General features: G+C 40.3%; 1 long non-coding RNA gene across 4 annotated transcripts in view; it reads left to right on the top strand.

Moving 5' to 3' along the window:
* LOC102032880 overlaps positions 1-27,758 on the top strand; it is a 257,711-nt gene that overhangs the window by 70,310 nt on the left and 159,643 nt on the right. For all 4 annotated transcript variants that reach the window (XR_001335651.2, XR_004081715.1, XR_004081716.1 and 1 more), the window contains exon 3: positions 9,680-9,756. This is a non-coding gene — a long non-coding RNA (uncharacterized LOC102032880). The remainder of the gene's footprint in view (positions 1-9,679; positions 9,757-27,758) is intronic.

The following is a 27,758-nucleotide window of genomic DNA, read 5'->3' as shown; positions in this document are numbered from 1 at the left end:
CTCATCCCAACACTAGGACAGGACATAGCTAGAGGTTCTTCTAGGTGAGGAGATGATGTGCAGCTGAACTCAGTAATGGGATGCAGCCTAAAACTGGCTTGGCCAAAGCTGCCTGGGCAGCCAGGACAGGACAGGCAGATGAGATCTGTCCCATGCTTCTGCTGCTTGGACAAATTACTGCGTGACAGAAACCAACCAATATAGGACATGTTCATTTAAAACCATACCTTGAAGTCACTCCCCCACTGATTTAATCAAACTGAAGCTGAGTAGTGGCAGCAGACACTGCAGTATGACAAACTGCCCAGAACCCAAGCTGGCCCTGCACTTTGGCCACAACAACCCCCTGCAGCGTTACAGACTGGGGAGAGAGTGGCTGGACAGTGCCCAGGCTGAAAGGGACCTTGGGTACTGATTGACAACAGCTGAATGTGAGCCAGCTGTGCCCAGGGGGCCAAGAAGGCCAGTGGCATCCTGGCCTGTGTCAGCAACAATGTGACCAGCAGGAGCAGGGAGGTCATTCCTTCCCTGTACTTGGCACTGGTGAGACCACACCCTGAGTGCTGTGCCCAGTTCTGGGCTCCCCCAATATAAGAGGGACATTGAGACACTGGAGTGTGTCCTGAGAGGAGGACAGAACTTTACCAGAATAAGGCTGGCAAAAGGTCAGGAGCACAAGTCTGGTGAGGAGCAGCTGAGGGAGCTGGGCTTGTTTAGCCTGGAGCAAAGGAGGCTCAGGGGGGACCTTATGACTCTGCAACTGCCTGAAAGGAGGGTGTAGTGAGATGAGGCTTGACCTCTTTTCCCAAATAATAAGAGATAGGACAAGAGGACACAGTGTAAAGCTGTGCCAGGGGAGGTTCAAACTGGACATAAGGGAGAATTTCCTCACAGAAAGGGTGGTTGGACATTGGAATGGGCTGCCCAAGAAGGTGGCAGAACCACTGTCCCTGAAGGTGTTTAAGACTGGATGTGATTCTTAACCACAGAATCACTGATTCTGTGATTCTCTGGTTAACTGAACATTCAACAGCACTACATGGGAAAAATCAAGCAAACTTACTTTTCTTGGCAATAGTTACCCTGGTTTTCCATTTCAGGAGGATCTAGGGCTCTGTGGAATATAACTAGAGATTGTCATTACAAGCCAGTTTCCCAAGACCTCTTATGCTCAGCCCTGACTTAAATTAGCTCCAAAAACTCTAAAAATAGACATTACAGTGTGATTGTTGCAAGATTAATGTTACGGATTCCACAGATGTAAATTATTATTCAGTTTGGGAAAGTTTGCATGTATAAGTCTCTCATAAATATCTTCAAGCAAATATTAAAGGGGTGGAGGATGTTATGTTTTGGGTTTATATTGGAGTACTTGTTCCAAGAACTAACTTCAGTTGTACTCTAGTGGCAGAAAATGAAACCTGACGTAACTTCCACTTAAGGTTGAGAAGGTCAAACCAGTTTTGGAATCCAGACCCAAATCTAAGAACTGTCCCAAGTTCATCAGTCTAGAGGTGTTCCATTAATTTAATGAACATCCTTGCCATGATGAATTTGGAGATGAGCAGTCTTACAAATGGAAGCTGTAACAACCATTACGCCAGCAGAAATCAGTTTTGTCACTGGTGTGGCAGATATTCAGACAGTCTTTCTTTGCCTGTCTGAACACCTGCCACACCAGTGACAAAAACTGATTTCTGCTGGTGTAATGGTTGTTACAGCTACCAGAGCCACTGCTGTAAACTTGGGAAAACTCTGTCTGTTATTTATGTTTAGGCATCCTAGTGTTGCTGTGATGGTACTGGGGGGCACTTGTCTGACTGTGCTTGCTATATCATAAACTATGGTAATATGGTTGTGCTGCTGTTTCTAGTCATTCACAGAAGTAACTGACTGCTATCTTTTAAAAAAACCCCAGCGAGTCTCCGTTCTGAATTTGTTATCAGTACAATTAAATAATTATGTATGTTCTTAGATCTAATATGACTAAAAATTTGCTTTCTGAATGTGAAGGTATTTTCTTTGTCCTAGAAATACATCCTAAGCCTTATAGAGCAGGTAGTTAAAAGTCATTGACTGTCTAAAGATACACAGACATAAAAATAATAAAAAATACTGTTTGAAATTTTATTTATTATTTCTTGTAATGCCTTTTTAGAGACTTGAATTTGGTGTCTTCTTACCTATCAATGCTTTTTAATTTGTTTTTGTATCCAGACACTAGACTCCATTTCTACTCTTCATAAAAAAGAAGTTAAAACTTCTCTGTGTTGTCAGAGTCATTGGAATTTTTTCAAGTCTGGGTTCTTCAATTATTTAGCAGTGAATGTTGCATCATCACTGAATGGCTACAGGTAGTCACACAAATTGCAACCAATAGGGAAAAAACAAATCAATCTTTGCTTTGCTGCTGTATTTTGGAAGAAAATTTTGGCAGTGCAGAATAGGTGCATGCAATAAGCTCTAGGTTTTTAGTGAGAGGAATATAAAAGAAAATTGCTTGTACATAAGGGGTATATTTGCATGGTTAATATCCAGTGGGTTTTGCCCTCCTGTGATACAGTGTCCTATGGACAAAACTCCTTCACTTGGCTGATCTTTGGCCTTGTCTTGCTGTTGGTTGATCTTCAGTGTCTTTAGTCAGAGTCAGCTGTATTTTCCTTATGCATACCAAGGGTAAATACTGCCCCAATGCACTCAGGCCAGATCCCCTCCGTGTTTCATGTCTACAATGCACCATGCCATGGACAAGGATGCTCTCAAACCCTGCCTGAACTCCTGTGTTTGGAACCAGTGGATATCTGCCTGCTTTGGTACACATTTTGGCAGGCACATGAAAGCTGTACTTGCTAATTGCACTGTCAGTGATGACAATCTTGCAATACCATCCCCCCTAACTTGGGTAGTCCCATGGGACACCATGTTTGTGTAGTCAGTCCCATGGAACACCATGCCTAGATGATTTCTGGCTGCTCAGTCCCGAGGTGTGCTGGGCACAGATGCAGTGTGGGCATGCTTCCTGCTCTCTCAGGCAAGTAGATGCAGCCAAAAGTGGGATCTCAGGAGGAGGACAACTGGGAAAGTGCAAAAGAGATTGGTGGCAACAACATGGAAGCTCCTCGCTTTCCTTGGAATGGGTGTTAATGTTGTTTAAAGACAAAAAACCAAACAATGTAATAACAACAAAAACCTACTGGCACACCTTTGGGAAGTCCCATAAGAAAAGAAAATGTGAGAGATGCTTGCTGTCTCAAGTAACTTTATTATTTTAGTGGAAGATGCAGTAGATACATATGTTTCTATCCTGCCTGTGTCTGAGGTGCTGGTGTTGTTAGTGGTAATATTTTTGTTCTGTGTAATCCCTGACATTTTCTAATGTGCAAGTATCACCAGTTACTGAAAACTAAAAGTTAAGTATCGAACTAAAGCCATCTGGTAGTTCAGACAGAAAAGTTAGATAATTAGCTGTTCTTGTCAAGGGACTGTGATTAAAATAGGCCATCTTCATAATAGTGACTAGTTTGCAAGGGACTTCCTGGAAGCCACCTGGGATAATGATAATGAAAAGAACAAAATTAAAAATGAGGGGGAGGTGATGCCATTATAGCTCATGATGACTTTTGTAAGTGGATTAAGTCAGCTTTTAACTTGAAGGCTGCTTGTTATTTTGGTGCTTAGGAAAGAAACGACGACTGAGTTTTCTGACTGTTTGGCAATGTGCTGCCACTAGGTCAGCCAGGTTACTGCTGGAGATCCTTAATATTTCTGTGTCAAGCTCTGGTTTCGTTGCTCACATCCTTATTAACTTGGGAGTGCTGTTGGCACAGCTCATCTTCAAAGGCCTCTCTAATCTGTGTAACGTGATGGTTCCTGCTCAGGGATTTTCTTCCATTGGGGGAATCAGTGCTATTAAGAGACACCAGAAGAGGAAAAACATCAGAACAGCATTACTGCATCATTCTTTGTCAGCTGGTGATTGCTATGTGTGTAGCAATGCTGGTGCAATGTGAATTTATATTGCTAGATATCTCTCAAGGAATAAGCTGTTTAGCAAGTAGCGGTTAGAAGGGAACCTCTTTGTGTAGTGGGAGGAAGGATCTGTGGAGCTTTGGCAGCTCCAGCTCACCCTCCAGCACTGGTGTGGAGGGGCTCAGTGTACCCTTTGGCTTTTACTGCTGAAATCTCCTCCTCCTCATCCAAGAAGCGAGCAGCAGGGAAACCTCCAAAGGCTGCACAGTACCTGCTCTTTCCTGTATGTGGATTCCTTAGTGGATGCCCTGTGTCAATGTGATCATTTTAATCAGGGAAGTCTGACCTGAATCATCTGAGTAGTGTCTCTTTGAGAACACACTATTGAGGGCAGCTATGCTAAATGCACTAGTAGGATAAAATAAATGTGTAATGAGAATGCTCCATCATTGGAGTGATTTAATTAATTGTATTTTCACTTCATACTGATAAAAACCCTATTTCTAAATCAAATTAATTGAGATTTATTTGGTTTTTTTTCTTTTAATTGGCAGCTGCTACTTATTAAAAAATTCTAGTAAAGACCTGCTCATGCTGTTTCAAAGGCTTTTAAGAATTTCAGTGTGACTGTAATATTTTCTCAGAGAGAATGTGCTGGAAATCTATTGTAAATGTAACCAAGTTCAATACTTAAATTAAATATAGGCAAAGATTAAAAGTACTCTGGGTTCTCTGTGCTTAGATTCTCCTCAAAAAAATATGTTTCTAAATTATTTTCATTAAATGAAGCTTTTATGCCTCTTTATTCCTTGATTAAGAAAGCAATGATTTGAAAAATTCAAGATATTGAGGTCTCAAAAATGTCAGGGATGCCCAGCTTCAGAAAGCATAAGTAAATATTTCAGTGCAATATGCTCAAAATAAATTGCTGTGAATTCTTGTGGATATACAAATATTCCTGATCAGTTTAATGGGTCAAACTTTCATATAATTAGAAAGGTGCTGACTGTATTCATGCACGATCAAGTTAATAATGTCTCACTGCATTCTGTATAAAACAAGAGTGTGATGCATTTGGTGAATGCTTATGTAAGGCTTCTTGTAAAAAGAACACTGCTTTACAAATTTTCCTTTCCTTTTTTTTTTTTTTTAATATTGAGAAAATTAAACTACTTAAACTGCTTATGCAGCACTTTCTTGAATACCATCAAAAGCAGAAAATCCAGATTTTAGATTCCAGGTGCAGATTGCCGCTCATGTTTTAAGTTCTGCCTGCTCATGACCTGTTTCAATATCTACACTTGGTGACCTGATGGCCAAGGTTCTACTTTGTAGCATTTTAGCATTTTTTTGGTGACAGTCTTTTCCAGTATGACTAGTCTAACAGTCTGACTTTCCAGCATTCTTCCCACCTCTATTGTTATTTACTTATGTGGGAGAAAATGAACGGAGAAGTTGACAACCAAGGTGAAGCAAGAACAGGCTTTTCACTTGGTAATGTTATAACTGGCTTCAGATAAGTCTTGCAAATGAATAAGTTACTGTCAAAGGTATGAGATAATAGAAAGCCTGGGCAGCTGGAGTTAAGCACTGTGAAGTCTGAAAGACTTCTTGATGGCAGTTCATTGGAGTAAAATTTAATCTGGTTATAAAATTCAGATTTTTTTTTAAACCTAAGGATTGTTATGTGGTATGACAAACCACCAGAATATTCCTCCCCCCAAATTGTATCCCTCTAATGTGCCAGAATTTTTTCTCATCTGCTCTTTCATGAGGTGTCTGATTATAGATTTTTGGTTTGTCCTGTTCTTTGTACAAGTTGGTGAAATTCAGATTTTCCTGTAGATAAGCCGTTGGCTTTTCAGTTGCTTCCACCTTGCAAAGAAATTAATTCCTTCAAGCCAGTGAGTCTGCGGCTCCAGCTGTGACTGTAGATGAATGTTCTTGCAGGGTCATGTACTGTAGCTCTGAACCTAAATAAAAGGATTAACAAGAGTTCACTTGGAGGAAAAATACTTAATTTCACTATAATAACTATGAGAATCCATAGGGAAAACCAATAAAGCTTTACTATTAAAATTGTTAACAAATGATTATTCCACCCTGACCTTCTCTTCCCGCTGTTATTGTACTTTTGAACAGTAACAAATGATGGGATTGACCTAGTTCATGGTAGTGCTTTTGTCCCTGGCCTACAAACGATCTTTTTCTTGTAAAATAATTCCTAGTCTAGTTCTTATGAGAAGCATTGATAGTATTTATGAAAGAAACAACATTTTCTGGTGCATTTCACACAATCTTCTGCCACAGAACTTTGCTTGGTGTGAAGGAAGAAGGGGCATCATGTAGACAGTGATGCTGGAACTGAGCCTGGCAGCCAGCAATACCCACAGGATACATCTGACTGCTCCAGAAGAGCATGACTGATTTCCACAGCTAGCACAAACAGCTTTCAATGGTTCCTGGCAGAAAAGGAGGAATTCTAGGGTGAGCAACTCTCTTCAGTTGCATATATAGACCTCATTGTCTCATATCCCAGCAGCACCTCCGCTCAGGAATGGGCGAGGGCAGAGGGGCTGCTGGCCCCTCTGTAATCACTCAGAAATATCTCAGTTGGCTGTTGATGGCTGTGGTACAGCTGCTTTCCACTCAAGCAAGTGGTGTAGAGGGCCATAGCCATTGCTCAGGGCAATAGCTTGATCCTTCAGGGCTCTCCTCTCTCTGATGGGGATGTAAGGAGAGGGTGGAAGGATTTTGATTCTAGTGATCTTGACTCTCTCCCCAGCATTTTAGGGCTGCCAGCCTCAGGCAGCGCTATTGTCTGAGTAGACAAAGCAACACTTGTATCAATTTCCTTGGGAAGGAAGTCAGGTATTTAAAATTGACTAATGTGACTGCCCTAATTGGCTTAAGAAATCAAAATCAGATGAAAGTTGTCTAATTTAAAGGTTAAATCTTGATATTAGCTTTGACTTCTGCTTTATTTGGGCCTCTGCTTTATTTGGGCTTCTACTTTATTTGGGGAGGTGGTGACCAAGTCCTAGTTGGTAGGTTGGTGACCATCATGAGCCCCTGTCTAAAAAATGACACAGCGCCCATTTGGGTTCCCTGCTGGGAGCTCCTGATGTTGAAGCCAAGGCATGAAGGCAGGTGTCCCCAAAAATGGTCTGAGTTTCTGCTTGGGCACACACTTGACACCAAGAGCTGGAAAGCATTTTGGGTTCTGTTGTATGCTTTTGTGTTCCTTATTTTTGCTCCAAAGATTTTGCCCCTATGAGGCATGTTTATGTGTCTAGTATATATTTTCAAAGAAATATAACTTGTAAAAGTATTCATCAATCTGTCTTTCATCAGTAGGTAACCTAATACTTTTTCTTTTTTCAGATAAAAGAAAAATGTATGGATAACATTGTGCTTTGTTTCAACAATGTTTCTCATTTGTGACCAGATGAGAATCACACTCAGCTTTGACTGGTGACCTACTTGTTTTATTTCTCTCCAGTTTTGTTGCTTGCACACTCAGGAATGTGGTTTTGGTTTTTTCCCCGCTTCACGATTGTTTTGTGGAGCGCCTTCTGAAATTGTAGAGACTACCAACAGTCCATAGGGATGGCCTAAGAGCCACAGTCTGAATAGAATTCCACATGAACTTTTGTTCTTCACTATACTCTTGCTCCAGCACTCTTTGAGCTGAATGTTTTTGAAGGTCTTTTGTTCAATACTTAATGTGGCTTTAATTAGTCACAAGTGGCAATTATCCTCTAAAGTTAGGAATCACAGTTGAATAAATTAGGTATGCTCTTCTATCAACTAATTTTATCATGTTGTTTTTTGGGTTTTTTTAATGCCTTAAGTTCAGGTAGGCAGCTTGTGCCTTTAGAGAGGTTTCTGTTTTTCCTACATTCTTCAGTGATGTTGGATCTCCTTGCAGAGAAATTGCAGACATTCTGTTGGAAGAGACTCCAGTTTTAACAGCAGGTGTTTTGGGAAAAGTTGGCTGATATTTTGGCTGGATTTTCAGGACCTTAGTGTTATGAGATGAAAATTATAGATCAAAGCCACTGCAGGTAATGATACAACTGTCAGGTGTCTCTATATATTTTAGGTCTTCATTGGCTCATTGTTGAATTCACACCAGTGGGATTTAAATGGGAATAGGGAACTGTAATTTAGGGTCCCCTGCTGCTATGTAATAGCTTGAATGTACACCAAGTTTATGAGATGCATTCTGGATAAGGTTAACTTACATTTATCTGATTGATTTATTGATTTAATTTGTAAACAGAAGAAATATCAGAGGAGTCACTAATGAAATAAGAATATTACCTGATCCTGCTGTATTTTATTTCTTAACACAGCGATACACTGAAGCCTCTGCTGCATAATATGCGGTGAGGTTCTCTAGGCTTTTAGGCAGTTATGTAAAATTGGGATGATTTGAAAAGGCATAATATAGAAAAGCTAATATTAGATAAAGCATTTCCAGCTTTGTAGATGATGAGATGGGTTTCTGCTTGTGGATTTTGTAAGCTTCATCTCTTTGTAAATGAAGTACAGGCAAACACAGTTGTAGCCCTATCCTGAGTGATGCTTTGGTAAGTCTGACTTACTGGAGTAGGCAGCTGGACTGTCCATGAGAAGCAATTGCACTGAAACAGCACAAATTAGAATGTTCTTCCATGTGCTGCAGTTTGCCGGAAATTGAGTGGGACCCATGTGGAGATTGCATTGTGCCCCTTAGATCCGATGGAGATAATTTTATAACGTACAGCAGGGAGGAGGTATGTGTTACAGAGGTAGCTCACAATAAAGTATGCTGTCCTTTGTAAGAGCAGACCCACCTGTGTGCTGTTATGAAGAAGGACTTTTCCTGTGCCTTGGAAAGCATGTTTTGTCCTGCAGTTTATGGTGCTATGCTTGCAGACATGGGAGTTAACTGCAGTATGTGAAATCTGGAAGGTTAATTTCCCAACTACACCGTTACTCAGTTAATCAAGCAGACACATGTAACACTAGCAGGGCACATGTAACACAAACAGTGTAGATTTTTTCCAATTTGCTATTTGATTAATAAAAAAAAGGACTTTGCAGAGATACCATTTAGCTGATGTAAGTTGCGGAGTTCTTGAATGTACTCATCTTGTGGTTCTAAAGTCAAAATGCAGCTCTAAACATAGCTGTGTCCAGAATTTTAAAGTATTCTTTGTACCTGGCCACTTAAACACAGAGCTTTCCGATGGAAAAGGAAGGAAAAAATATTAAAGAAAGATGTATTTCACATTTAGCATAAGTCATTCTTTCTATAAAATGCAACCATAATTTGGAAATGTTATTTCTTTTCCCGTGAGAACTGAAAAACTTCCCTAGATCTACTGTGAATTAGTATCAACAAGTGAATACGTAGATGCAGCATAGGTGCCAAATGATCAAACCAACTGTGGGTCACTGTTTCTCTATTGATTCTTCTATTTTTACATGTCATGTGGATGTTTTCCATCTATAATTAGTCCTGTAAGTAATTATGTTACTTGTGGCTCTGATTATGCCTCAGCAAAATGTATCACAGTTTTGCAAAATTCTAAATCATTGGAACTAAAAAAATCCTTGCAAATTCAGTGTCACACTGAATTCTGAAATACTATTTTTCTATTTGCAATGGATTTGGGGGCTTTTATATTGTGTAACATGCTATTTCTTTTTAAATACTTAGGAGTTTACCAGATCTTTTATGTGGTTGCTGAAGCATTGTCGTGGGACAGTAGTAATGATGGATGGATCACACTTCAGGTAAGAAATCAGATATATGCCATTTGGTGTGGCTGTTCATTAACTTTCCTCACATTGTTGTGGTTCAGCTTCAATAGCAGCAGTATTTAATGTTACACCACTAAAATTCACTGAATATAAAATATAAATCTCTTGTCTACACGAATGTTTACATATATCTCTCTGTAAATCAGTGTCAGCAGGTTTCTTGTTTTCCTTCTAGATTTGGTAACCCTGGTAACAGATGCTGCTGCTGCTACAGTCTTTACCCTTGCTACTGTATAAATTTCTTTAAGAATTTTATTTCACATTAGTGGTTACAACTTTGGGTCTGAATATAAGAATGATTTCAGCATTTCTTGTATGATTTGAGTAACTTGTTCTTTAAGGCTGTGCCAATTCAGGATATAGTTGTCAAGTTTTTGATATCCTTGGAAGTTAATGCAAGCCTGTTAAACCCTGCACAAAGGCAAGCAAAAGTTGGTATTGATTTAATGCTTGCTGGGCCACAAGCTTCATGAGAAAACAAAATCTTTAGTTTCCGTATCAGTGGGCAAGCAAAAGTTGGTATTGATTTAATGTTGCTGGGCCACAAGCTTCGTGAGAAAACACGGAAAAAATCTTTAGTTTCCGTATCAGTGAGAACTAAGTGCCTTTGCACCAACAGGCTTGTATTTCTGGTAGAGGAAATAGTGTGTCCGGAGTGCTTTTTTTTTTTTTTTGCACAACTCTGGTATACCCAGGGCTATGTTGACCTTTCTGTGCACCTGAGGATCACCTTGCTGTGCTGGCAGGGTGGGGCTGCCAGTGCTCCAAAGTGAAGGTGGGTATTGCTGAGTGCACATTTCAGCTACAGAAAAAGGCTTGGCCTTATGTGTAAGTGCTGTTTGGAGTCACACGTGGGGTTTGGCATCATTGGCCTTCCAATTGCCCTTGTCTCCTCTTCCTTTGTGAGAGCATTGTGAAGACAGACGTGGTGGAGACTGTGCTGTGTTCAGGTTGGAGCCAGATGTGTTAAAGAGTTGTCTTAAGGCAAGGACACAAAATATACAAAGGAAAGACCCTGGAGTTTATTTTCCAACTTGCAGGGTGCAAGAGCATAAATATAGAAAACATATAAAAATGTAGGTATCTGTGGATCAAGGACCAGGTTAGGCATAGAGATTTAGGGAAGGCATAGTGGCCTCCTGTCCCACGGAGTGACTGATGGCTGGTGCCAAGAGAGGAGAGTGGAGCATGTGATTGCTTTCCAGATCAACCTCTCATGCTCCACAGATGGACATCTGTGTCTGTCGGAACCCAGGACATCCCTTTGGCTGTCTTGAGCAGCCAAGACCCCTGTCAGGAGGCTCAGAGCTTAAGATTCCTGTGGTTTTCATTGTGACTTGTGGAGCAAGTTACCAACCTTAGATGAAGATCTGCAAGCCATGACAGTTAAGCAGAATGATAGTGAATTTATCATGGGGTGAAAAAGTAGACTTTGGGGTTTTCTAGAATAGGGGTTCAGGAGACAAGATGGAGGAATCTGAGCGTGTCCAGCCTTTCTGCTTCTTTTCTTGGCCTCTATCTTCTGCTGTGAAGTTGGCACTTTTAGATTGGTTTAGAGGGGAAGCTCACTGTCTAACATAGGTGATAGGTATTGGAAAGTAATTGTAAATATTGTACACATAGTTTTTAGTATAAAAAGATAACACTGCCCCAGGGGTGGGCAGAGTTCCTCTGACTGTCTTGCTGAGTGGACCTCAGTAGGACAGGAGAAAATATTTTATATATAAGGAACAATAAACAACCTTGAGATCAAGAATTGAAGAGCTCGGACTCCTTCTTCTAGCATCGGGCAGGGAAAAGAGACTTTCTAATGCATCTTGGGGTCACTCTGACCAGCTAGAGGCCCTGAGATGTGTCAGTACTGGCTTCTTTGATGAGTAGTCTTGGTTATATTTTCCCCTTCTGTAGATTTGTGAGGTTATGATTTGATCCCAGGTGGATTTTTAGGCTCTGCCACTTTGTACTGTTCTGGATGCCCCAGCTGAATTCCAGGAGGGAGGAAGCAAATAGTCCCTGAAGTTAGTTTTGAACCTCCTACTTGCTAATTTCATTTAACCTGTTGACTGGGTTGACATGCCAGGAGACTCAGGAGTTGAGTTGAGCCTTTTCTGCTCCAGTGGGGTGGTAGGAAAAGATGAATGGGTACAAAGCTTTAAAGAGAGTTTGAAAAGCAGCTAGACTAAGATTTCCTTGAAGTGAAATGAAACCATGGGCTTTCTGTGGCCCTCCCACTGCTAGTGCCTTCCTAATGAATAGGTTTGAGGCAGCCGCTTGAAGCTGTCTTGCTTTCATCTTCTAGTTTATTTCCCATGATTTTAATAGGAATTTGGAGTTTATGTTCTGTACCTCCTAGTGTTAGAGAAAGCTACAGAGAAGATGCTATGTCAACTGTTAAGCAGTCATTCTGCCATTTTTCTTCCTGACAGGATTCAAAATTGTTTGGAAGAAACTACCATAAATTTAAAATATCCTGGGGATACATACTCAATGGGTTGAGCCTCCCAGCAAGACATTAAAATATAGCACCATTAATCAGAACCGAAATATAGTTTTTCTTGCTGTTTTTCTTTTCCACATTTAAAACATTGGTTTTGGGTTCACAGAAAATTTAGATGGACTAAAAGAAGAAAAAAAAGGAATGGCCCAATGATGCCTTTGCAGCCAAATCATTGCACTGAGTACCTGACTGTTCATGTTGCACCTGATGTGTCGAGGCTATGGAAGAAAGCGTGAATATTGCATAAATCTACCTGACTTGCTTAGATGGAGTCTCAGGAAAACACTATGCAATATATATGATGCTAACTATTTTGGTAGGATTGCTGGACGGGAAAAGGCTGAAGGTGGGCCTCTCTGAAAACCTAAAATCTGAGACTGTGAATGTGCTAACTACAGAATTCAGAATACAACACTTTTCCATGTAAAGGCATTTCAAATTCTGTAAAAGCAAGCAGAAAGTAAAACAGCTCTTAGCTAAAATCTTAGAGCCAATTGAAGGAGAATAATTTAATTATTCTGATTCTCCTTCTTGGCAGAGAATATTTGGGAGACAGAATTTATGCAGCTGGATAGAAGTTTGGTTTATTTTTGCTCTTGATTTTTGTTTTTATTAAAAACAGTGGAGATCTTGGACTTAATAAGTGATTACAGAACCAGATGAATGTTGTACACTTTTTTCTATCCCAAGTGCCCTTATTTTCCCTTCTGTGTCCATATTTGGGGCTAAATCCTTATGAGACACAGGGCAAATTGGATGAACCATATCATTCAAGGCTATTTCACTTGAGGATGTCTCCAGTGTGTGCATTCTGATGACTCATGGACAAACATGTAAAAGACTGCAAAGCCAGCTTGCTCACTTAGAGGAAACTGTTGGGCACCTCAAGCCCCCAGAAAATGGACAAAGGATTTCCCCTGAATCCCTTTTGTGAGATTGATGGACAGTGAACTTGCTTTGTGGTACCAAATGACCAAAAGAAGGAACTTCAAATGAAATAGCTTTGCAATACTAGAACTGTGGGTGAACTGTTTGCTCACTGATTTAAGCCTTCAAAAGGGAGATGTGATGGGGAGAAGGGAAAGTCTGGTTTGTTTTCCTGTACAACAGGAAAACAGGGAGGAGTGGCTGAGAAAAATGTGTTGTGAGGCTTTGGAAATGGAGAAAGTGAATTGGACAATTTGATTAGACTAAGGAGAATAAGGCTTTTCCACAGATCCTCTGGATGCATGTGAATATGTGGAGGTGGATTGTTTCTTGCCAGAGATTTCTATAAAATTGTAAAAACAGAGCAGGTTGTGGGGGTTTTTTTGTCTTTTTTTTTTTTAATATTCTTTTTTTTTCTGTAGCAGGATATAACTAGATTGTAAACTTTGGCAGGACTCAACATCTGAATGTTTCTTAAAACTCTGACAATGTTTTTGTAAAACTGATTCTGGAACTAGAATAAATGAGAGATTTTTTTCTATAGTCTGCCTCCTATTAATTAGATGAAACAGTAAGTTTTATATTTGTCCAGAAGGAGGTCAAAACAAACAAGAAATTGAGATTGGAGGAGCCAAACAAGGATAAATAATGAGCCAATTTCCCAAACTGGCATTGACCTACCATGAGTTTGGAAAAAGTATTCTTGCAAGCTTCCTTTATTATTATAACCTCTTGAACAGAATAATCCTGTCCAAACAGCTATAAACACTTTCCAATAGAGAAGTTTATGACCTAGTTTTTGAAAGAAGCACAGTATCACAGTGTTTGGAAAGAAGTGAAGGTGCTGGTGCAGTTCCTCTAGGGTATTGCGCTAGAAACTCAATGCATTGCTCTTCACAAACACATAATTGGAGTCAAGTAGAGTGAATTTGAAACATTGTTTACATTGTTTGCCTTTTTTTTTTTTTTTTGCAGTAGGTGTAGACAGTTAAATGCCTGAGGTGGCATGCAGAATTTTCATCGATGCCTGAAATTTTTAGCAGAGCATTGTTTGGAAAAATGATCCTTCTAGGAGGATTATCTCAACAGGAATTCAGCAATTATAGGATGCCTTTCTAGATTCTGTGTTTGGAACAGCGAAGGGAAAAATAAAGGTGCATTTATTCTGCACACAATTATAGATCTGTTTGGGAGAGACAGGGATAATTTTGGTTAGGCTTCATTCCATTCATGGCCCTCTTGTCAGGAGCAGGGCAAGAACATGATGGGAATGTGCTCAGAGGAGGTGGGAACAAAAACTTTGAACCTGGGATTTGCACATCCAGCTCTCTTCAGCTGGGGAAATGTAGACTTGCAAGAGGCATCAGAACAGGCCACAGCTCAATTATCTGCTCTGGTGAGAGGCTGGAGGAGGCACCACTTCTGTGCTGGGGGGAAGCAATGCAGAAGTAAACGAGATCTGCTGTTACAAGTTTTGGTTTGTTTCCTTTTTGCTGCTTTTCCTGTGACTCCCTGATGTAACTGAAAGTGAGGGAGCTGTGCTGATTTCCATCAGCTGAAGCTGTGGCCATACCAACCATCCCTTTTTTCTCCTTTTCTAAGGAGGTTGGGAGTGATCTTAAAAGCACAGATCATTCATGTCAAGAAGAGTTTCTGAATGCTGTTGAAATACATTAAATAATACTTGGTTAGCATGGAAAGAGCTATAGTTAAAATTCTTGCAGTGTTTCAATTATAATTCCTTTATTGTTTTAGTTGCATATAACTTCCTGAACTGCTTATGTCTCAAACTGAAATTTTCCAGACTTGATCTTGGCCTGACAGTGACCTTTCTTCTCTTTTCTTCTTTGTTTCTCTTTTCTCTGTGGTATTGAATGAATATGGCTTGGGCATTTCATCTGTAATGAGAAGAAAGTAGCAGCAAAGTACATTGTAGCTATTACATTAAAACTCGGAACAGCTCAGGCAGTGCAGATGCTAAAAAAAGATGAAAATCATCAAAAGTGCTTTTTGAATCTTATGAGAATGTGTGAAAGCAGGCACTTAGATATCAACTTTGGGTCTTGAAATTTCTCTTCATCATGCACAGTCATTGCACTCTGTCACAATTAAAACATGCAGTTATTTTGCCTAATCAGTGTTCAACTGAATGAAGAACTAGTCCTTGGTGTAAGAACAGATCTGCTTTTCACTGTTTGCCATGACCCTGTCGAGACAGGGCTTTGGAAATTCAGGCAAGTGCTGTGGAATGGGAGCCCTTTGGGGCATTCCTCCTATCCCACAGTTGAGGTTGAAAAGTGATCAAGTTTTCAGAAACTCTTTAGGCAAAAAAATTGTTTGCTTAACACAAATCTTAAATAAACTTTTTGATCAGCTCTACTCAAGCTGTCTGCTGTAGTAGTTTAAATCAGAACCCAAATGTCTTAGGGGATGGAATTTAAACCTGAGGTGGAAATAAATTGTCCGGAGTTTTCCTTTAAATTAATGCTAATATCATGCCTACTTAGTAACTTATGTAAAGGTTACTGGTCATGGTGGTGATGTTGCTAAACAGCAAATAATGGGGTTTGACTTCTTGACTCATAATATGTGTTTAAAAAAAAAAGTCATGTGCTTTCCTGTTGGCTTGGTCACAGGCTCACTTTGCCTTAAAGACTGTGGTTTTTGCCAAGGACAATCATTGTGAGTATGTCTAAAAAGAAATATAAGAAACTTTTCATTTTTAGAATTGGCTCTTCACCGTCTTCTGTGTTCCATGGGAAATACCAGTTCATGTGCATTCATGAATCATCTCTGTTTCTGTTGCTAAATGGTTGTGTATTCCCAGTGATGCAGACAAGTGCCTCACTCTAAGAGCTGCAGGGCAGCAGCAGCCAGAGGGTGAGAACTGAGCTGCCAGTAGACCTGGCAGAGGTTCCCTGTGCTTTCCTGCCCTTTTAAGTGAATTCCCTAACTCTGAACCCCCTGATATCACAACTCTCTGATCTTGTAGAGGACTGTAGAAACTTTGTTCACATCTTATTATAAACTTACATTTGTCACCTGCAAGCTTGTCCCTTGCAGGAGCTCAGGAGTGCCATTCAGCCACTGCTTCAGCAGCACTAGGTAAAAGTAAGGTACAAATAAAGTGTAAAGCTGCTTGGTAAAAGTAAGGTGACCGTGGCATAAGCTCAACTTTTCATGTTGTCAGAGAATACTTAGTCCTTGTTGGAGAACGGTACTGTATACTTTTTAAAATTTAAAGGTCTCAGGATGTAGGGTTTGGTCAAAAAGTACAAAAGTCCTATCACAACCACTTTTGCCTTCCACAATGAATCAAAATGTATCTTCTGCAGCACAGTGTGAAACAACTGTCTTGAAGTTGCATTGATCTGTCATAAAAAGCAGAGTCCAGTACCAGAACTTTAAAGAAAACTGCACTGTGTCTCCTGTCTATGTCTTCAGAATGGGAGGAATTGTTTTCTTTAAATCAGCCACCAGAGTAGGTCCAACCTACTGTTCTTTTGATGACAATCTTGGATTCTAAATTTTTTCAGGCATTGTAACATGTGGCAAATTATTGAAGTGGAGTTGCTTGGGAGAGGTACAGTAGTAAATTTCAGATTCAGCAATTAAAGTACAGCTTTGTCCTTAAATGTGGCTTTGATGGTCCTAGTGAGGAAGAATAATGCATCCTTTGCTATTGGAAGCAGGTAGTGAGAGCCACTGCAGATGTTGTGGCCAGTTGGTCCCAGAGTCCTTGGTGAGTCCTTTGCTCCTCACCATAATCTGCCTGGATGTCATCAGTTGTGGCTTCTTATTTCTTGAGGCACAACCCTGCTTGTCTGTGGTATGGCTGTGTGGGCATCTTCCAGCCTGCCCCCCCAGGGTGCACTCCCACACTCTTCTGTGTTGCCTTTGGGCTTATGCTTTCAGTTGCTTTCTTAAATGACACACTTTTAGAGAACAAGCATATATTTCTACTGCAGATATTAAAATGAAAACTCAGTAATTAGCAAATAAAAAATTTGCTCTTTTAATATTTTTTGGCCCTTTTTTGTCTAAACACTGCACTTGAATTCTTTCAGGTGTACAGCTAGGTGCTGGTTCCTTAGCCAGCTGTGGGATATTTAGAGGGGATTTCTAATAGGAGCATGGAACTAATTTTATCATGTTGACTTTCTGTTCAGTGGTTTCTGTATTGCTTTTTCCCTTGTAATCTACACTTTAATTATAGGTATGAGTATTCAGCCAGTTAGAATGGGCTCTGGTGTTTGAAACTTTAGTAACAAAAGTCTTTCTGTCTTGGGGTATTTAAAAACTGACCTTTAACCTGTTAAATCAAGTTAAATGGGGAGTGATAGCCTTAACTCACTTTTGTTTCTTTTCTTTCAGCTAATTCATTATTAAATAGTTTATGGTGATGAGTACTTTTGAAAAATCAGTTTAACTCTTGAAATGCCAATCCCGAAATCAGCTTTGCTTTGTCATTTTCCCAGGTCCCATAAGCCTTCTCTTGTATTTGGCCTCTATAAGTTAATGAAAGACACACCAGACACATAACCCAGTATATGCAGTATAGGCAGAAAAAGCTCCCTGAGAAAGCTGAAACAACTCCCACGCAGTAAATTCATAACTTGTTCAGCACTGCTGCTGTTCTGCTGAAGGAGGGATCAGAATAGCTTTTTCTTTTTTTTTTTTTTTGTGCCTGGATAATTGTGTGAATGTGCCCCATATGCCTGACCTCCCTCCCCCATCTTCCCAGGGCCTGCAAAAGTAACCATAATCCTTACGCCTCCTGCTTCCTCACCAGAAAAACACATCAGCTCTTCGCTTGGAAAACATCCTGCTTTGCAGATGTGCTGTGTTCCTGGGAGGATGGCCCTCTCTTGGGCTCTGAGCTCCTCACATCAGCCCTCTTGGAACTTATTAATTCTGGTTACACTGCTGCTCTGCAAACAGTCAGGGCGGTCTCTTTTCTTGTTTCAGGGACCACTTCAGGAGGGCTGTGTTGCACATCGTATGTCATTGTTTTTGGTCTTTGGGTGTACGTGCTGACTCTAAGGTTTAGTTTGCAGTCAACTGAAAATCCAACTTGAAAGTTTAAACTTGTTTTAGAAGGTTTACAATTAGCACAGAGTAGCGACAAGTTAAGCTGAAGTGGAAATGTTCATATTTCACAAGGGATGAAAGACTGTAGTGCTTATTGCTCTGCTGAAGGAGACACAAGGGTTTGTACCCATCATGGTATGCAGTGGGCTGAATGGGGAAGCTGAGCCTCTGCTCTGTGTCCCAGCACTGATCAGTGCTGCCTGAGAAAATGTTCAGTGTCTCTGTAAAAAGTATCAATGTATCTGTGACTGTAAACTGGGAAAGGCAGCCCGGGGTTGTCCAGTCAGGAAATGGTCGGGCACAGAGTCACCAGTGAGGTGGCAGACCTAAGGAAACTGGCAGTCTGGAAATGAAAACGCAGGAATTAGGCACAGTCAGAGAAGGAATATTGTCTGGTTGGCAGTCTTACATTGCTGCTGTCTGATGGAAGTGCTGCATGCTCGATTCAAGCCGGCACCAATCCTTTCTTTATTTGTCCAGGACAGAAATACCGGCATGAGAGAATTCCATGTGTGGTGGATCGCTCTGCTTAGACCACCCTTGGGCAGGCAGACTAGAATCTATGTTGGTGGCAGCTCAGAGCCTCTGCCATCTGTAGATTCAGATATGCTGGAGATTAGGCCTGTTTCAAGCTGTCTCTTTTATGGCCATACCCTTCGTCTGATCCCAAACATTAAGAGATTAGGTTTCTTGAAATATCAGCAATTGTCGGCCCCCCTGGCTAGAGCAAACCACTTAGCCTACGGATGTGGGAAGGCTTGAATAGGTTTTCAGCATGAAAGAAATGTTGAGCTCCCAAGATGTATAATTTATACAGAGGAATAGTTTTTCACCTGCAGTGTTGGTAAATGGTGTTTTTTTGTACTTTGGTCAAGGGCGTGCACTGATAAGATGGGAGAAAGAAATGCACTGCAGGTAGGTGTTTCTTCTACGGAATGAATGCAATAAAAACAGGAATATGCATCACAGATGGAAAGTGCTGACAACTCAGAGCTTTTCAAATGCATACTAGTTTAAAACTTTCATCTTATTTTCTTTCGGGACTGTATTGCAAGTTTTGAGCCTTCTATGTCTCAAAACAGAGCCTTTAACATAAGGAAAATTGAGTATTTACTACCCTAAGATGTATTAAAAATCCACAAATGGCAGGCAAAGCAGAGAGGTTTTGATTGACATGTTGTACTTCCTGAAGAAGAGTCTGAAAATAAGCAAAAAATGAGGTTTTGATGCTTTGGCCGTCTAGAATTTTGTGAAGCTTTGGAAAAATTCTACAAAACATAGCATGCCAGCTGTTGCTTGTTCAAAGGGGAGCACTGCCCAGCTCCACTGCTTTGTAATGGTAAAAACTAAGTTTCAGTGCAGGTAAACACTGCCACCATAAAGGAAAAGGTCATGCTCCAGGTCCTGTATCTGAAACTAGTTCCAGGACTTGGGTGCACGGGTCCTTCCTGCAGTGCAGGTCTCCTGGCACAGGGCTGAGTACTCCCTTGGTTTTGTGCTTGAGGCCAGGATCTAGATCTAGGTGTGCCTGAATCTCCACAGCAGTGGTGTAAAGATATTCATGGTAAAGCTTAGTGTGGGTCAAACATGCGTGTGACTTGTTCATTAGGAAAATGTCTGATAATTTCAGACTTGCTTTGAGTAGCTTTTCATATTTTGGTTCACTCTCTTATTTCCCTCTTTGGACATTGTTACTGAAAAATCCTTCTAACATGGCATAAAATGTCTTTTTTGTAGTGGACACTGTTCATTAGGAGCACTGTAATTTTGGAACATCCACTCTGAGAACAGTGATGCATTCTTCTGTTTGGTCATGGAATCACAGAATGGTTTGGTTTTAGAAGGCACATGTGAAAATACCATTTAGTCCAGCTTGCCTACCATGGGCAACATCATCTTTCACTGGAACAGATTGCAGAAAACTCCATACAATCTGAATCTGGACACTTTCACAGGACAAAAACTAGATTGCATTAGGTCCTTTGCATATTCTTCACATTAAGGAAATAATTTACATTACCATATAGTTGTTTTGAATTTTACTGAAATGAAGACAATATTTATTATGTAAATATTGGTAGAATGGACACAAACATTTTACATCTATAGCTTGTCTTATTTTTACCAGTCAGCATGCAAAGGCATATTTCCTCTTAGAGAAAAAAAAAAAGGCGAAATTCTACTTTTTCAAATCCACAGAGGTGTAAAAAACAGTTCTGTTGATGTCTCTGTGATGAGTTAAAATTTTTGCTTATACAACAGAGTGAAGAGTCTGACTCATAACTTTCTAAAAAGTATACATTTTATACTTATTTAAAAATCTCAAACTTTCAAAAATTGCTACTCTAAATCCACTTCATTTTTTTTAAATCTGCAAATCCTTCCACATAATTCACTTTAAGACAGCTGTGATTGCCTTCTCCTGCTTGTAGCTGTTCCCGTTTTCTTGAAGTGTAGACTCATCGAAGCATTTGGTGTTGACACTATTGGTTTGGTTCGGGGGAAACTTGCTCACTAATCTGTCAGTGCTAACCATAGACAACGTGTAAGTACACACATACCTATAATATGTGCTACACTCATTTAGGAGTGACTTCATCATGTGGTCTGTTCTACAAAGCCAAGGAGCAGAACAACGCTGTTTTTGCAGGAAGATCTCACCAAATTATCTAAAACTCCAATTCCACTAACAGCTTGTAGCTGGCTGCCTGGGGAGGTAACTCAGCAGCTAAGCCAAGTAAAACAAGAAATGGATTGCAGCAGTTTATGGGTTTTTTGCCCTTGAAATTCCTCCTGTTTAGCTTTGCAAGTGGACTGAAACCTTGAACTTGCACTGGAAGGGGTGATCTCCAAAACTTGTCATCTGACATATATTCTTGAACTTAAGGAATAGCTTTTATTTAGACCCTGAAATTCCACCGGTACATTGGGAGGCTGGGATTCCCTGGGGATGCCGGTACAGGGCTATGCTGTAGGAACTGGGTTCTTGACTGGAATGCCTTTTGTGTGTTTGCACAGGAGGGATGGGGATGCAAGGAAGCTTAACTGCAAACAAATCAGTCTACTTGGAGAAGAAAATGTTTGTTGAAGTTGGCTTTAACATAGGTGCCATGGCAGGAGAAGTGCACTGGAGTTTCAGCCTAAGGTGGAGCTCGATGCTGAGTAGCTGCTCTTACATCTGTAAGGTTGCTCTGGGTGTGCTGTGCTGCTGCAGCCAAGGTCAGCTGTGGGTTATGCTGGGGTGTGTCTGTGTACAGAATGCAGCAGTGAGCAGCAGAAGCATCTGTGAGCTTTGCCATTATCACATAACAATTTGAAATACCACTAGGCTTAAAAAAAAGCATGCGCTTTCTCACAGTGTTGGCTGTTCAAGTGTGTAATGGATATTTCTAACTGCAACAGAAAAGCACACACAGTAATTAAAACACAGAGCAGAAAAAATTAGTCAAATTTGGCACAAATGCCTGAGAAAGTGTCTGTTTTAGCTGTAGATATAAATGAAGCTCCAGCCAAAATGACTTTCAAAGGCTTGAATTACATCTGTTTTAATTTAGCATGCAAAATGCAGGATATTATTTTTTAATATAAATTTAATTCATGATTAATTTGCAGATTGCAATATCCTTCCAGTAGAAATGATGTACTTGGACTGTGATAACTGAAAACTTCCTTTTTGAGATGTTTGGTTAGCCTTTCACAGGGCCTGTTGTCCAGAACCACATGTTCTCTGTGTCTGGGCAGCTGTTGCTGGGGGATCATTTAACAAAAAACTCAACTCTCTTTTGCTTTTAATGTAACTGCAGTATTATAAAGTGAGCTGTTCATAGTGCAGATATGTAAAATCAGACATCAAAATGTAATATCATGTCCATGGTATTTTTTCTAAAGTGCGGACTCTAGGCAAGTATAGTAGTACTTAAACTCTTTGCTTATAAATGAGAAAAGTTGCATGCTTGAGATAACCGAAGTTTTTTCACTAATTGTCCTGTTCCAAATGAGCTTGTGTGTTTGTGAATAGTTAGTTTGCATATTCTGTACTGTTCAATGGCTGTGGGTGTTTACTCTTCATGTGCCAGTAAAGAGTGAGTTCAAAATGCTTCTGATGAGAGAGTGCAGGTTCCAGGAAAGGGAGAGACTGGCAGGCATGCAAACCTGGCTGCTCAAGGAAAAGATTTTAAGAGTGCCATTAAAAAAATTAGAGCTGCCATGTAAATTAGCAGGCTCAAACCATCTAGATCCAAAGGATTTGGGGAGATTATCTGAATGGATTTCAAACACAACTGGCAATTGTATTGAATGAATTGTGAAACAAATAGTGAGTTGAGCAAGAGAAGCAGGAAGAAAAGGTCATCTTTGTCCTCCCTATCAAACAGGCAGAGAGAGGCCAACCAAACATCAAACTCAGGGAGCCTCAGTGTTTGGTTTACATGTAAATGCCTACACCATTTTTTTCCTAATATCTAACCTAAACCTCCCCTGACACAATTTCAGGCCATTCCCTTGGATCATGTCACTAATTACCACAGAGAAGAGATCATTTTCTGTTCCTCATGAGGAAGTTGCAGAATGCAATGAGGGCTCCCCTCAGTCTCCTCCCTTCCAGGCTGAAAAGACCAAGTGCCCTCAGCTGCTCCTCACACAGCTTCCCCTCAAGGCCCTTCACCATCCTCATGGCCCTCCTTTGGACACCCTCTAACAGTTTAATATCCTTTTTACTTTTATTATATATCCTTTTATATATCCTTTTATACTTTTATATATCCTTTTATTGTGGCACCAAAACTGCCCCCAGCACTGGAGGTGAGGCCGCCCCAGCCCAGAGCAGGGCAGGACAATCCCCTCCCTTGCCTGGCTGGTGATGCTGTGCCTGATGTCCCACAGGACATGGCTGGCCCTTCTGGCTGCCAGGGCACTGCTGGCTCAGATTCAATCTGCCCCTAGGGCCCTCACTGTGGCATTGTTTTTCAGCATCTCATCTCATTCTCTTGTTGAGGTTCACCCAGAGGGTGGTTGGCCACTGGAACAGGATCCTCAGGGAAGTGGTCACAGAGTTCAAGAAGTGTTTGGGCAATACTCTCAGGAACATGGTGAGACTCTTGGAATGGTGCTTTGCAGGGCCAGGAGATTGACTTGATAATCACTTGAAAGAGTGATAAAGACTGGAATGGTCTGCCCAGGGAAGTGGTGGAATCACCATCCCTGGATGTGTTTAAGAAAAGGGTGGATATGGCACTCAGTGCCATGGTCTAGCTGAGGCGTGGGTTGGACTCAGTGGTCTTTAAGGTCTCTTCCAACCTAGTCATTCTGTGAATCCTTATGAGTCCCTTCCAACTCAGCATATTCTGTAATTCTGTGCATATGTGAATGAGAGAAACATGAAAGGGAACCTGTTTATGGGGGTAGCAGAATCATGGGTCTTAAATAGTTTAGTTACAGAAATGTAGAAGCTGCGCCAGAAAAAACTGGAAAGCCTTATTTGGTCAAAATTATCACATTGATAGGAGGAAGAGATTTAACTTTATGAACTGTAACTTGATTTTGGGGGAGTAATATATAATATTTTCTTGTGAAATCTTACTTAAAATATCAATTTGATTGGATTGTTTATGAAAGTTGTTACACTGGAATTGAAAACTGGCAAAAAAAAATCCTCTCAAACCCAGAAACAGATGGCAGTGACAATACACAAGGCTAGGAAATGATATCATAGGCAGTGCCCATCACACATATTTTAATATAGTTTAATGCAGAGATCTAGCATGCACATGAGTGGTGACAATCTCTGACCTCTCTTCTAATGAAGACTGTATTTTCTCCTGCACACAAGAATAATCAGCTCTTCCCAACAATTTATCTTGCTGTAAGCAGGATTTGAGGCTATATGGTTTTAGCAGGGTATTGAATTTTGTCAGAGGAGTGGCTGCACCACTGGTTTCAGGAAGCTCTCTCTCAGGAAGGGTTGGTCCATTTTAGGTGTGGGCATGTTAAAAGTATTACATTTTATATGCCTTCTGAAAAACTTTTGCTTGGTCAGTGACCTGGTACTGGAAATCTTTATTTTAAGAACTCTTCTCCACAAATCACAGGCTTGATAAAGATGAGTTTCTCATTTAATTACTTCATACAATTGCTATGCTGGGTGTTTAAGCATGTAAGAAAATCTCCCAAAATACCAAAAAAACTTCTGATAAAGTCATGTGTATGTGGCAGGGCTGTCCTTCAGCACATCTTTTATCCCATAATGTACTTGTTAGGGTAGGAGCAAAGATAAAGATGAATTTTTTTGACTTCCACCTTCTCAGGATTTTAGCAGCTGTAGGTAGCATCACCATGATAGCAGGCATTGCTCTGCTGTGCCTTTAAAACCATCAGTCAAAACATAGTCATGTTACCACTAGATGCTGTCTTCCGCAGCTGCCAAAACTATTTTACTCATCTTTACCTGTGTGTAAACTCTGTCTTGTGGCTCACCATGCCAAGAGGAGACTCTGCTCTGTGAAATAGAAAAGATTCATTGGGTTTGCTGGTGGTCCTATCCCTTGTTTTCTGGAGACTCTTGGTCAAAATAGAAACCACTGATTAACTTTCCATAGTTTGCTTAATTGTGGAACCAAGGAAATGCTGGATGCAGGCTTCCATTTTTGTTGTGTGTCTTGGGAACTTTGAGTTCACTTAGATAATGGAGATTTAGAAATCTGGAGGTCTTCTTCTAATGGAGATTTAGAAATCTGGAGGTCTGTACTATTTGGGGAGATGCTATTTGTTAAAGATAGACAGTGACAGTAGAAAACATTGTAATAATTCTCTGGCTCTCAAACATATCTTTGGCTTAAAACTAGTTCCTAGGTCTAATAACAAAACCCATCTTCCTTTTCTTACTCTAATGCCTTCATTCTCAATGGACTGCCTTAGTGCCCCTGGAAACTGAAAGCCACTGTAATACTACAACCTCAGACAGGACCCTCAACAAGGAACAGATTAGAGAGGAGAATATACCTACAAAATAATTTCAAAGCCAGTTCTCTCCAAAAGCCTGCAAACAAAACCCATGTTATTTTTGAAACTAACTAGAAAAAATTGCTCAGAAAGGAGTCAAAAGAATCATCAAATACCATTAAAAAACCTCCCAATGAGACAAACTCACACTCCTCCCAGATAAGCATTCTGCAGTCAGTGTCCCCAGAAAAAAGGAAGAGACCAGAGATTTTAAAGTAATAGGAGACACAGAAAGAAACAATCTGTTTAGCTAGATGTTTTGACTTCTGCCAATAAACTTGTAAGTTCTGTTTGCAAATGCCCCAAACTTTTGCTGTCTGGTATGCAAGGAACACCCCTGATTATATAGGAAGGGGGGGTGACTCATTCCTATATTTTTTAGGCCAAAGGATCCTGGATTTTCAGTTGCCAAATATATTATGTCACTGGGTGATCTGCTAAACCTATTTTGTGTAATAGCATACACTGTGAATCTCCTACAACCTTGCCATTTAATAGCCTCAGAACTTAAAATGCATCACAGAATTAAACAAAAATATCATAAGCACTTTTCTTTCTTCTTCCACCTTCCCCTGAAGACTTGAAAGGGTGATCTGCCATTGCTGTAAAAGTATAATGAAATTTTTGGGATAATCCATTGTAATATAAAAATATTTAGTATTAAATGCAACTCAAAGATCCTCAGGCTCAAAGGTTTCATGGCATTGTTTTGCTTTTACCTTGCTTTACCTATTGTTGCATTATTACCTGCTCTACACATGGCACACCAGCTTTCTGAGCAAAAGCATGAAACTTCACAATGATTATCAGCTATGTCTTATGGTTATACCTATGTGGAATGTTCTGTGTGTTTACTTAGGAATCACAATCGCTTATTGTAATGGTATTATGGAAGTGTGAGTCAGAATAGTTGCCAAGCACCCAAGAACTGCTGAGGCAATCTTGCCTGAATTTTTCATTTCTCAATTATCAGTATATTCTGTTAGTGAGAAAGAAGTTGCTGCTGCTACCTAAACAGATAATAGCTTGGTGATGTTAATGATCTCTTAGAGCATAGACTATAAACAGAGAGAAATCTGAAATACAAATCTTCTGACTGCATAATCCAAGAAATAACCAATGTCTAGTTACAATTATTGCTGAGGCTCCTATTTTAGGGCTCTTGTGGCTGTGGTAGTATGTTGTTGTTTTGCCTCAGTTCATTATTTTAGAGATGCTTATCTGCAGCTCTGCAGAAGTGGAAGGCTGCTTTATGTAAGCCAATGCTGCTTCATTGTCCATTGCTCTTGCTTGAATTCAGTCTTTGAACTTACCTCATTTCCTTTGTGTTTAGTACCTCTGTTGATAGAGGAAGTAAAAAACTGAGGATTGCAGGGTGTAAAGGAGCTTCTTCCTCACCAAACTTGCTTACCAGAAACAACCAGCATGTAGATGTTTAAAAGATGTGTAGATGTGGCACTTAGGGACATTGTTTAGGGATGGACTTAGCAGTCCCTGGCTAAAGGTTGGACTCTATGGTTTTAAAATTCATATCATTTAAACCTAAATGATTGATTTTGAACTTCGGGATCCAAATATCTTTAAATTGCAGGAAGATGCTCATGGTGTGTAGCAGTGTACACTGGTGGTAGTCTCTAACTTCTGCTATCCTGCATTCATCTTGTTGGATAAATAATTAAGTTAAGATTGTGATTGGCATAATTGCTGTTACTTTCTGCATGCTGCTACCATTACAGTGAGCTCTGCCTTCGCTGCTTGCCTCATGTCAGCTCAGGATCAGAGCAGAGCGAAACTCAGGTCACCAAAATGGTAAAATTCTGATGTGGTTTGCCTTTCCCTTCCCCTGGGGAGACTTTTCAGCTGGAAAACACCCCTGTGAAACTCCTTCATTTCAGTGGCTCTCAGCTCAGTGCAGTAAACCCAAAGTGGTGTTTGGAAGCTGAGAGCAGCATTCTGTTGGGGCAAACCCAGCTCCTGCTGGGTGGGGTGGGCAGCTGCCCAGAGCAAGGGTGGGCAGTGCCAAGGGAATAATCACAGAGGTCTCCTGCATTGGTACTGCCTGGGCTCAACTGTGGCTCTCTCCAGCAGTTCATCACAGGAATCCAATATTCTGAAACTTAGCTGTCCTGGGAGAAGAGAACACAAACAAATCACAGCTGCACAGCATGTTTGGAAAACCATGGAAGTGCCAACACTTCAGGACTATAATTTTTTTTCCGTTTTAATTTTTTTCCAAAACATCTTAAAAATATTGATTTAGGGGTGAGCAAACAGGTTTGACTGAAATAAGAAGTAATATATGATTTTCACATTTTTTGAGTTAACTATGAGATTTATGCTTTTGGGGTTTGTTGTCTTTGAACAGTTGGATATGGGAATTGAAATCTTCTTTCTCATTCTTTCTGAAATACTTCAATATTTTCCTTTTAATTCTTATTTCTCAATAGGCTTGAGCTTGATAGTT

This window comes from Geospiza fortis, unplaced genomic scaffold, assembly GCF_000277835.1.
Source record: "Geospiza fortis unplaced genomic scaffold, GeoFor_1.0 scaffold104, whole genome shotgun sequence".
NCBI lineage: Eukaryota > Metazoa > Chordata > Aves > Passeriformes > Thraupidae > Geospiza > Geospiza fortis.
This window is presented reverse-complemented; position numbering and strand designations above follow the sequence as displayed.